The sequence below is a fragment of the Nicotiana tomentosiformis genome, chromosome 3, assembly GCF_000390325.3.
Source record: "Nicotiana tomentosiformis chromosome 3, ASM39032v3, whole genome shotgun sequence".
Taxonomy (NCBI): domain Eukaryota; kingdom Viridiplantae; phylum Streptophyta; class Magnoliopsida; order Solanales; family Solanaceae; genus Nicotiana; species Nicotiana tomentosiformis.
In genome coordinates, this window is record NC_090814.1 from 71,846,461 (window position 1) to 71,855,957 (window position 9,497).

The window sequence follows — 9,497 nt, forward strand, 5'->3', positions numbered from 1 at the left end:
CTAGGGAGTGGAGACCTTATGTTTAAAATATAATCTATTAGGGAGTGGAGACCCTATGTTGGAAAAGAGACTTGGGAATGGAGACCCTATGTCTAAAATAACATCAACTATGGAGTAGAGACCCTATGTTGGAAAAGGAGACTAGGGAGTGGAGACCCTATGTCTAAAAATAAAATCAATTACGAAGTAGAGACCCAATATTGGACAGGCGACTAGGGAGTGGAGACAGTATGTCTAAAATAAAATCAACTAGGGAGTGGAGACCATATGTTTAAATAGAGACTAGGGAGTGGAGACCCTATGTCTAAAATACAATCAACTAGGGAGTGGAGACCATATGTTGGAAAAGAGACTAGGGAGTGGAGACCTTATGTCTAAAATAACTTCTATTAGGGAGTGGAGACCCTATGTTGGAAACGTGACTAGGGAGCGGAGACCTTATGTCTAAAATAACTTTAACTAGGGAGTGGAGACCCTATGTTAGAAAAGAGACTAGGGAGTGAAGACCATATGTAAAATAAATTCAACTACGTAGTGGAGACCCTATGTTGGAAAAGAGACTAGGGAGTGGAGACCCTATGTCTAAAATAACATCAACTAGGGAGTGAAGACCCTATGTTGGAAAGGAGACTAAGGAGTGGAGACCCTATCTCTAAAATAACATCAACTAGAGAGTGGAGACACTTTGTTGGAAATGGAGACTAGCGAGTGGAGACCCTATGTCTAAAAATAAAATCAATTAGTGAGTGGAGACCCTATGTTGGACAGGCGACTACGGAGTGGAGACCCTATGTCTAAAATAAAGTCAACTATGGAGTGGACACCCTATGTTGGAAAAGGAGACTAGAGAGTGGAGATCCTATGTGTAAAATACATCAACTAGGGAGTGGAGACCCTATGTCTAAATTAACATCAACTAAGTAGTGGAGACCTTATGTTGGAAACGAGACTTGGGATTGGAGACCCTATGTCTAATATAACATCAACTAAGGAGTGGAGACCTTATGTTGGAACGGAGACTAGGGAGTCGAGACCCTATGTCAAAAAATAAAATTCAACTAGGGAGTGTAGACCCTATGTTTAAAAAAAGACTAGGGAGTGGAGACCCAATATCTAAAATAAAATCAAATAGGGAGTGAAGACCTTATGTTGGAAAAGCGTCTAAGGAGTGGAGACACAATGTCTTAAAATAAAATCAACTAGGGAGTGTAGTCCCTGTGTTTAAAAATGGACTAGGGAGTGGACACCCTGTGCATAAAAATAAAAACAACTAGGGAGTGGAGACCCTATGTTGGAATAGGTGACAAGGGAGTGGAGTCCTTATGTCTAAAATAACATCAACTAGGGAGTGGAGACCGTATGTTGGAAAAAGGAATAGGGAGTGGAGATCCTATGTCTAAAATGACTTCAACTAAGGATTGGAGACCCTAAGTTGGAAAAGCGACAAGGGAGTGGAGACCCTATGTCTAAAATAACTTCAACTAAGGAGTGGAGACCCTATGTTGGAAAAGAGACTAGGTAGTTGAGACTATATGTCCAACATAACATCAACTAAGGAGTGGAGACCCTATGTTGGAAAAGAAACTAGGGAGTGGAGACACTATGTATAAAATAACATCAACTAGGGAGTGAAGACCCTAAGTTGGAAAAGAGACTAGGGAGTGGAGACCCTATGTCTAAAATAATGTTAAATAGGGAGTAGAGACCCTGTGTCTAAAATAACATCAATTAGGGAGTGGAGACCCTATATCTAAAATAACATCAACTAGGGAGTGAAGACCCTCTGTTGGAAAGGAGACTAGGGAGTGGAGACCCTATGTTGGAAAAGAGACTAGTGAGTGGAGACCCTATGTCTATAATAAAATCAACTAGGGAGTGGAAACCCTATGCTGGAAAAGAAACTAGGAAGTGGAGACCCTATGTCTAAAATAATTTAAACTAGGGAGTGGAGACTCTATGTTAAAAAAAGACTAGGGAGTTGAGACCATATGTCCTACATAACATCAACTAAGGAGTGAATACCCTATGTTGCAAAATAAATTGAGGAGTGGAGACACTATGTATAAAATAACATCAACTAGGGAGTGGAGACCCTATGTTGGAAAAGAGACTAAGGAGTGGAGACCCTGTGTCTAATAAAATCAACTAGGGAGTGGAGACCCTATGTTGGAAAAACAACTAGGGAGTGGAGACCTTATGTCTAAAATATCATCAACTAGGGAGTGGAGACCCTATGTCTAAAATAAAGTTACATAGGGAGTAGATACCCTATGTCTAAAATAACATCAACTAGGGAGTGGAGACCCTATATCTAAAATAATATCAACTAGGGAGTGAAGACCCTATGTTGGAAAGGAGACTAGGGAGTGGAGACCCTATGTCTAAAATAACATCAACTATAGAGTGGAGACCCTATGTTGGAATGGAGACTAGGGAGTGGAGACCCTATGTCTGAAATAAAATAAACTAGGGAGTGGAGACCTTATGTTGGAAAATAGACTAGGGAGTGGAGACCCTATGTCTAAAATAAAATCTATTAGGGAGTGGAGATCCTATGTTGGAAAAGAGACTAGGGAATGGTGACCCTATGTCTAAAATAACATCAACTATGTAAAGGAGACCCTATGTCTAAAATAACATCAACTAGGGAGTGGAGACCCTATGTTTAAAAATAAAATTAATTAGAAAGTGGAGACCCTATGTTGGACAGGCGACTAGGGAGTGAAGACAGTATGTCTAAAATAAAATCAACTAGGGAGTGGAGACCCTATGTTGGAAAAGAGATGAGGTAGGGGAGATGCTATGTCTAAAATAAAATCAATTAGGGAGTGGAGACCATATGTTGGAAAAGAAACTAGGAAGTGGAGACCCTATGTCTAAAATAATTTAAACTAGGGAGTGGAGACACTATGTTGGAAAAGAGACTAGGTAGTTGAGACCATATGTCCAACATAACATCAACTAGGGAGTGGAGACCCTATGTTAGAAAAGAAACTAGGGAGTAGAGACACTATGTATAAAATAACATCAATTAGGGAGTGGAGACCCTATGTTGGAAAAGAGACTAAGGAGTGGAGACCCTGTGTCTAATAAAATCAAGTAGGGAGTGGAGACCCTATGTTGGAAAAGCGACTAGGGAGTGGAGACCCTATGTCTAAAATATCATCAACTAGGGAGTAGAGACGCATATGTTAGAAACAATACTAAGGAGTGGAGACCCTAAGTCTAAAATAACATTAAATAGGGAGTAGAGACCGTATGTCTAAAATAACATCAACTAAAAAGTGAAGACCCTATATATAAAATAACATCAACTTGGGAGTGAAGACCCTATGTTGGAAAGGAGACTAGGGAATGGAGACCCTATGTTTAAAATAAAATCAACTAGGGAGTGGAGACCCTATGTTGGAAAGGAGACTAGGGAGTGGAGACCCTATGTATGAAATAAAATAAACTAGGGAGTGGAGACCTTATGTTGGTAAATAGACTAGGGAGTGGAGACCCTATGTCTAAAATAAAATCTATTAGGAAGTGGAGACCCTATGTTGGAAATGAGACTTGGGAATGGAGACCCTATGTCTAAAATAACATCAACTATAGAGTGGAGACCCTATGTTGTAAAAGAAGACTTGGGAGTGGAGACCCTATGTCTAAAATAAAATCAACTAGGGAGTGGAGACCATATGTTGGAAAAGAGACTAGAGAGTGGAGACCCTATGTCTAAAATACAATCAACTAGGGAGTAGAGATCATATGTTGGAAAAGAGACTAGGGAGTGGAGACCTTATTTTTAAAATAACTTCAACTAGGGAGTGGAGACCCTATGTTGGAAACGTGACTAGGGAGTGGAGACCTTATGTCTAAAATAACTTCAACTAGGGAGTTGAGACCCTATGTTGGAAAAGAGACTAGGGAGTGGAGACCCTATGTAAAATAAATTTAACTACGTAGTGGAGACTAGAGAGTGGAGATCCTATGTCTAAAATACATCAACAAGGGAGTGGAGACCCTATGTTGGAAAAGAAGACTTGGGAGTGGAGACCCTATGTCTAAAATAAAATCAACTAGGGAGTGGAGACCATATGTTGGAAAAGAGACTAGAGAGTGGAGACCCTTTGTCTAAAATACAATCAACTAGGGAGTGGAGATCATATGTTGGAAAAGAGACTAGGGAGTAGAGACCTTATTTTTAAAATAACTTCAACTAGGGAGTGGAGACCCTATGTTGGAAACGTGACTAGGGAGTGGAGACCTTATATCTAAAATAACTTCAACTAGGGAGTGGAGACCCTATGTTAGAAAAGAGACTAGGGAGTGGAGACCCTATGTAAAATAAATTTAACTACGTAGTGGAGACTAGAGAGTGGAGATCCTATGTCTAAAATACATCAACAAGGGAGTGGAGTTCTTATGTCTAAAATAACATCAACTAGGGAGTGGAGACCGTCTGTTAGAAAAAAGACTAGGGAATGGAGATCTTATGTCTAAAATGACTTCAACTAAGGATTGGAGACCCTAAGTTGGAAAAGCGACAAGGGAGTGGAGACCCTATGTCTAAAATAACTTCAACTAAGGAGTGGAGACCCTATGTCTAAATTAATATCAACCAGGGAGAGGAGACCCTATGTATAAATTAATATCAACTAGAGAGTGAAGACCTTTTTTGGAAAAGGAGACTAGGGAGTGGAGACCCTATGTCTATACTAAAATCAACTAGGGAGTAGAGACCCTATGTTGGAAAAGTGACTAGAGAGTGGAGACCCTATGTCTAAAATAATATCAACTATGGAGTGGACGCCCTATGTTGGAAAAGAGACCAGGGAGTGGAAACCATATGTCTAATATAACATCAACTAGGAAGTGGAGACCCTCTGTTGGAAAGGAGATTAGGGAGTGGAGACACTATGTCTAAAATAACATCAACTAGGGAGTGGAGACCCTGTATTTGAAGGGAGCCTAGGAAGTGGAGACACTATGTCTAAAATAACATCAACTAGGGAGTGGAGACCCTATGTTGGAAAAGAGATTAAGTAGTGGAGACGCTATGTCTAAAAATAAAAATCAACTAGAGAGAGGAGATCCTATGTTGAAAAAGAGACTAGGGAGTGGAGACCCTATGTCTAAAAATATAATCAACTAGGGAGTGGAGACCCTATGTCTAAAATTAAAATCAACTAAGGAGTGGAAACCCTATGTTTAAAAAAAACAAGGGAGTGGAGACCCTATGTCTATAAATAAAATCAACTAGGGAGTGAAGACCCTATGTTGGAAAAGGTGATCAGGGAGTGGAGACCATATTTTGGGAAAAAGAAAAGGGAGTGGAGACCCTATGTCTAAAATTACTTCAACTAGGGAGTGGAGACCCTATGTTAGAAAAGAGACTAGGGAGTGGAGACCCTATGTCTAAAATAATTTTAACTAGGGAGTGGAGATCCTATGTTGTAAAAGATACTAGGGAGTGGAGTCACTATGTTTAAATTAACATCAACTAGGAAGTGGAGATCCTATGTTGGAAAAGGAGACTAAGGAGTGGAGACCCTATGTCTAAAATAAAATCATCAACCAGGGAGTGAAGACCCTAGGTTGGAAACATCAACTAAGGAGTGGAGATCCTATGTTGTAAAAGATACTAGGGAGTGGAGTCACTATGTTTAAATTAACATCAACTAGGGAGTGCAGACCCTATGATTGAAAAGGAGACTAAGGATTGGAGACCCTATGTCTAAAATAAAATCATGAACTATGGAGTGAAGACCCTAGGTTGGAAACTTTAACTAGGAAGTGGAGATCCTATGTTGTAAAAGGCGATTAGGGAGTGGAGACCCTATGTCTAACAATCAACTAGGGAGTGGAGATCCTATGTTGGAAAAAGGACTAGGGATGGGAGACCCTATGTTTAAAATAACTTCAACTAGGTAGTGGAGACCATATGTTGGAAAAGAGACTAGGGAGTGCAGACCCTATGTCTAAAATAAGTTCAACTAGGGAGTGGAGACTCTGTGTTTGAAAAGAGACTAGGAAGTGGAGACCCTCTGTTGGAAAGGTCATTAGGGAGTGGAGACACTATGTCTAAAATAACATCAACTAGGGAGTGGAGACCCTATGTTTGAAAGGAGACTAGGAAGTGGAGACACTATGTCTAAAATAACATCAACTAGGGAGTGGAGACCCTATGTTGGAAAAGAGATTGGGTAGTTGAGACGCTATATCTAAAAATAAAAATCAACTAGGGAGTGGAGACCCGATGTCTAAATATAAAATCAACTAGGGAGTGGAGACCATATGTTGGAAAAGAGACCAGGGAGTGGAGACCTTATGTCTAAAATAACTTCAACTAGGGAGTGGAGACCCTATGTTGGAAACGTGACTAGGGAGTGGAGACCATATGTCTAAAATAACTTCAACTAGGGAGTATAAACCCTATGTTAGAAAAGAGACTAGGGAGTGGAGACCCTATATAAAATAAATTCAACTACATAGTGGAGACCCTATGTCTAAAATAACATCAACTAGAGAGTGGAGACCCTATGTTGGAAATGGAGACTAGGGAGTGGAGACCCTATGTCTAAAAATAAAATCAATTAGTGAGTGGAGACCCTATGTTGGACAGGCGACTACGGAGTGGAGACCCTATGTCTAAAATAAAGTCAACTATGGAGTGGACACCCTATGTTGGAAAAGAGACAAGGGAGTGGAGACCCTATCTCTAAAATAAAATCAAATAGAAGTGGAGATCCAATGTTGGAAAACCTTCTAGGAAGTGGAGACCCTATGTCTAAAATAACTTCAACTAGAGAGTGGAGACCATATGTCTAAAATAACTTCAACTAGGGATTGGAGACCCTATGTTGGAAAAGAGACTAGGGAGTAGTTACGTTATTAAAATAAAATCAACTACGGAGTGGACACCCTATGTTGGAAAAGGAGACTAGAGAGTGGAGATCCTATGTCTAAAATACATCAACTAGGGAGTGGAGACCCTATGTGTAAATTAACATCAACTAAGGAGTGGAGACCCTATGTTGGAAATGAGACATGGGATTGGAGACCCTATGTCTAATATAACATCAACTAAGGAGTGGAGACCCTGCGTTTGAAAGGAGACTATGAAGTGGAGACATTATGTCTAAAATAACATCAACTAGGAAGTGGAGACCCTATGTTGGAAAAGAGATTAGGTAGTGGAGATGCTATGTCTAAAAATAAAAATCAACTAGGGAGTGGAGATCCTATGTTAAAAAAGAGACTAGGGAGTGGAGACCCTATGTCTAAAAATAAAATCAACTAGAGAGTGGAGACCCTATGTCTAAATTTAAAATCAACTAAGGAGTGGAGATCCTATGTTTAAAAAAAGACAAGGGAGTTGAGACCCTATGTCTATAAATAAAATCAACTAGGGAGTGGAGACCCTATGTTTGAAAAGTCGATTAGGGAGTGGAGACCATATGTTGGAAAAAAGACTAGGGAGTGGGGACCCTATGACTAAAATAACTTCAACTAGGGAGTGGAGACCCTATGTTGTAAAAGATACGAGGGAGTGGAGTCACTATGTTTAAATTAACATCAACTAGAGAGTGGAGACCCTATGTTGGAAAAGGAGACTAAGGAGTGGAGACCCTATGTCTAAAATAAAAACATCAACCAGGGAGTGAAGACCCTAGGTTGGAAACTTCAACTAGGGAGTGGAGACCCTATGTTGGAAAAGAGGCTAGGGAGTGAGACCCTATATCTAAAATAACATCAACTATGGAGTGGAGACCCTATGTTAGAAAAGAGACCAGGGAGTAGAAACCATATGTCTAATATAACATCAACTAGGAAGTGGAGACCCTCTGTTGGAAAGGAGATTAGGGAGTGGAGACACTATGTCTAAAAAAAAATCAAATAGGAAGTGGAGACCCTGTGTTTGAAAGAAGACTAGGAAGTGGAGACACTATGTCTAAAATAACATCAACTAGGGAGTGGAGACCCTATGTTGGAAAAGAGATTAGGTAGTGGAGACGCTATGTCTAAAAATAAAAATCAGCTAGGGAGTGGAGATCCTATGTTATAAAAGATACTAGGGAGTGGAGACACTATGTCTAAAATAACATCAACTAGAGAGTGGAGACCCTATGTTGGAAAAGAGATTAGGTAGTGGAGACGCAATGTCTAAAACTAAATATCAACTAGGGAGTGGAGACCCTCTGTTGGGAAGGAGATTAGGGAGTGGAGACCCTATGTTAATAAGGAGAATAGGGAGTGGAAACCCTATGTCTAAAATAACATCAATTAGAGAGTGGAGACCCTATGTTGGAAATGGATACTAGGGAGTGGAGACCCTATGTCTAAAAATAAAATCAATTAGTGAGTGGAGACCCTATGTTGGACAGGCGACTACGGAGTGGAGACCCTATATCTAAAATAAAGTCAACTATGTAGTGGACACCCAATGTTGGAAAAGAGACAAGGGAGTGGAGACCCTATGTCAAAAATAACATCAACTATGTAGTGGAGACCCTATGTTGGAAAAGAGACCAGGGAGTGGGAACCATATGTCTAATATAGCATCAACTAGGAAGTGGAGACCCTCTGTTGGAAAGGATATTAAGGAGTGGAGACACTATGTCTAAAATAACATCAACTTGGGAGTGGAGACCCTGTGTTTGAAAAAAGACTAGGGAGTAGTGACGCTATTAAAATAAAATCAACTATGGAGTGGAGACCCTATGTTGGAAAAAAGACCGGGGAGTGGAGACCCTATGTTGGAAAAGAGACCAGGGAGTGGAGACCTTATGTCTAAAATAACTTCAACTAGGGAGTGGAGACCCTATGTTGGAAACGTGACTAGGGAGTGGAGACCTTATGTCTAAAATAACTTCAACTAGGGAGTGGAGACCCTATGTTAGAAAAGAGACTAGGGAGTGGAGACCCTATGTAAAATAAATTCAACTACATAGTGGAGACCCTATGTTGGAAAAGAGACTAGGGAGTGGAGACCTTATGTCTAAAATAACATCAACTAGGGAGTGGAGACCCTATGTTGGAAAGGAGACTAGGGAGTGTAAACCCTATGTCTAAAATAACATCAACTAGAGAGTGGAGACCCTATGTTGGAAATGGAGACTAGCGAGTGGAGACTCTATGTCTAAAAATAAAATTAATTAGTGAGTGGAGACCCTATGTTAGACAGGCGACTAGGGCGTGGAGATCCTATGTCTAAAATAAAGTCAATTATGGAGTGGACACCCTATGTTGGAAAAGAGACAAGGGAGTGGACACCCTATCTCTAAAATAAAATCAAATAAGGATTGGAGACCCTATGTTGGAAAACCGTCTAGGAAGTGGAGACCCTATGTCTAAAATAACTTCAACTAGAGAGTGGAGACCCTATGTTGTAAAAGATACTAGGGTGTGGAGACCATATATCTAAAATAACTTCAACTAGAGAGTGGAGACCCTATGTTGGAAAAGAGACTAGGGAGTAGTGACGCTATTAAAATAAAATCAACTACTGA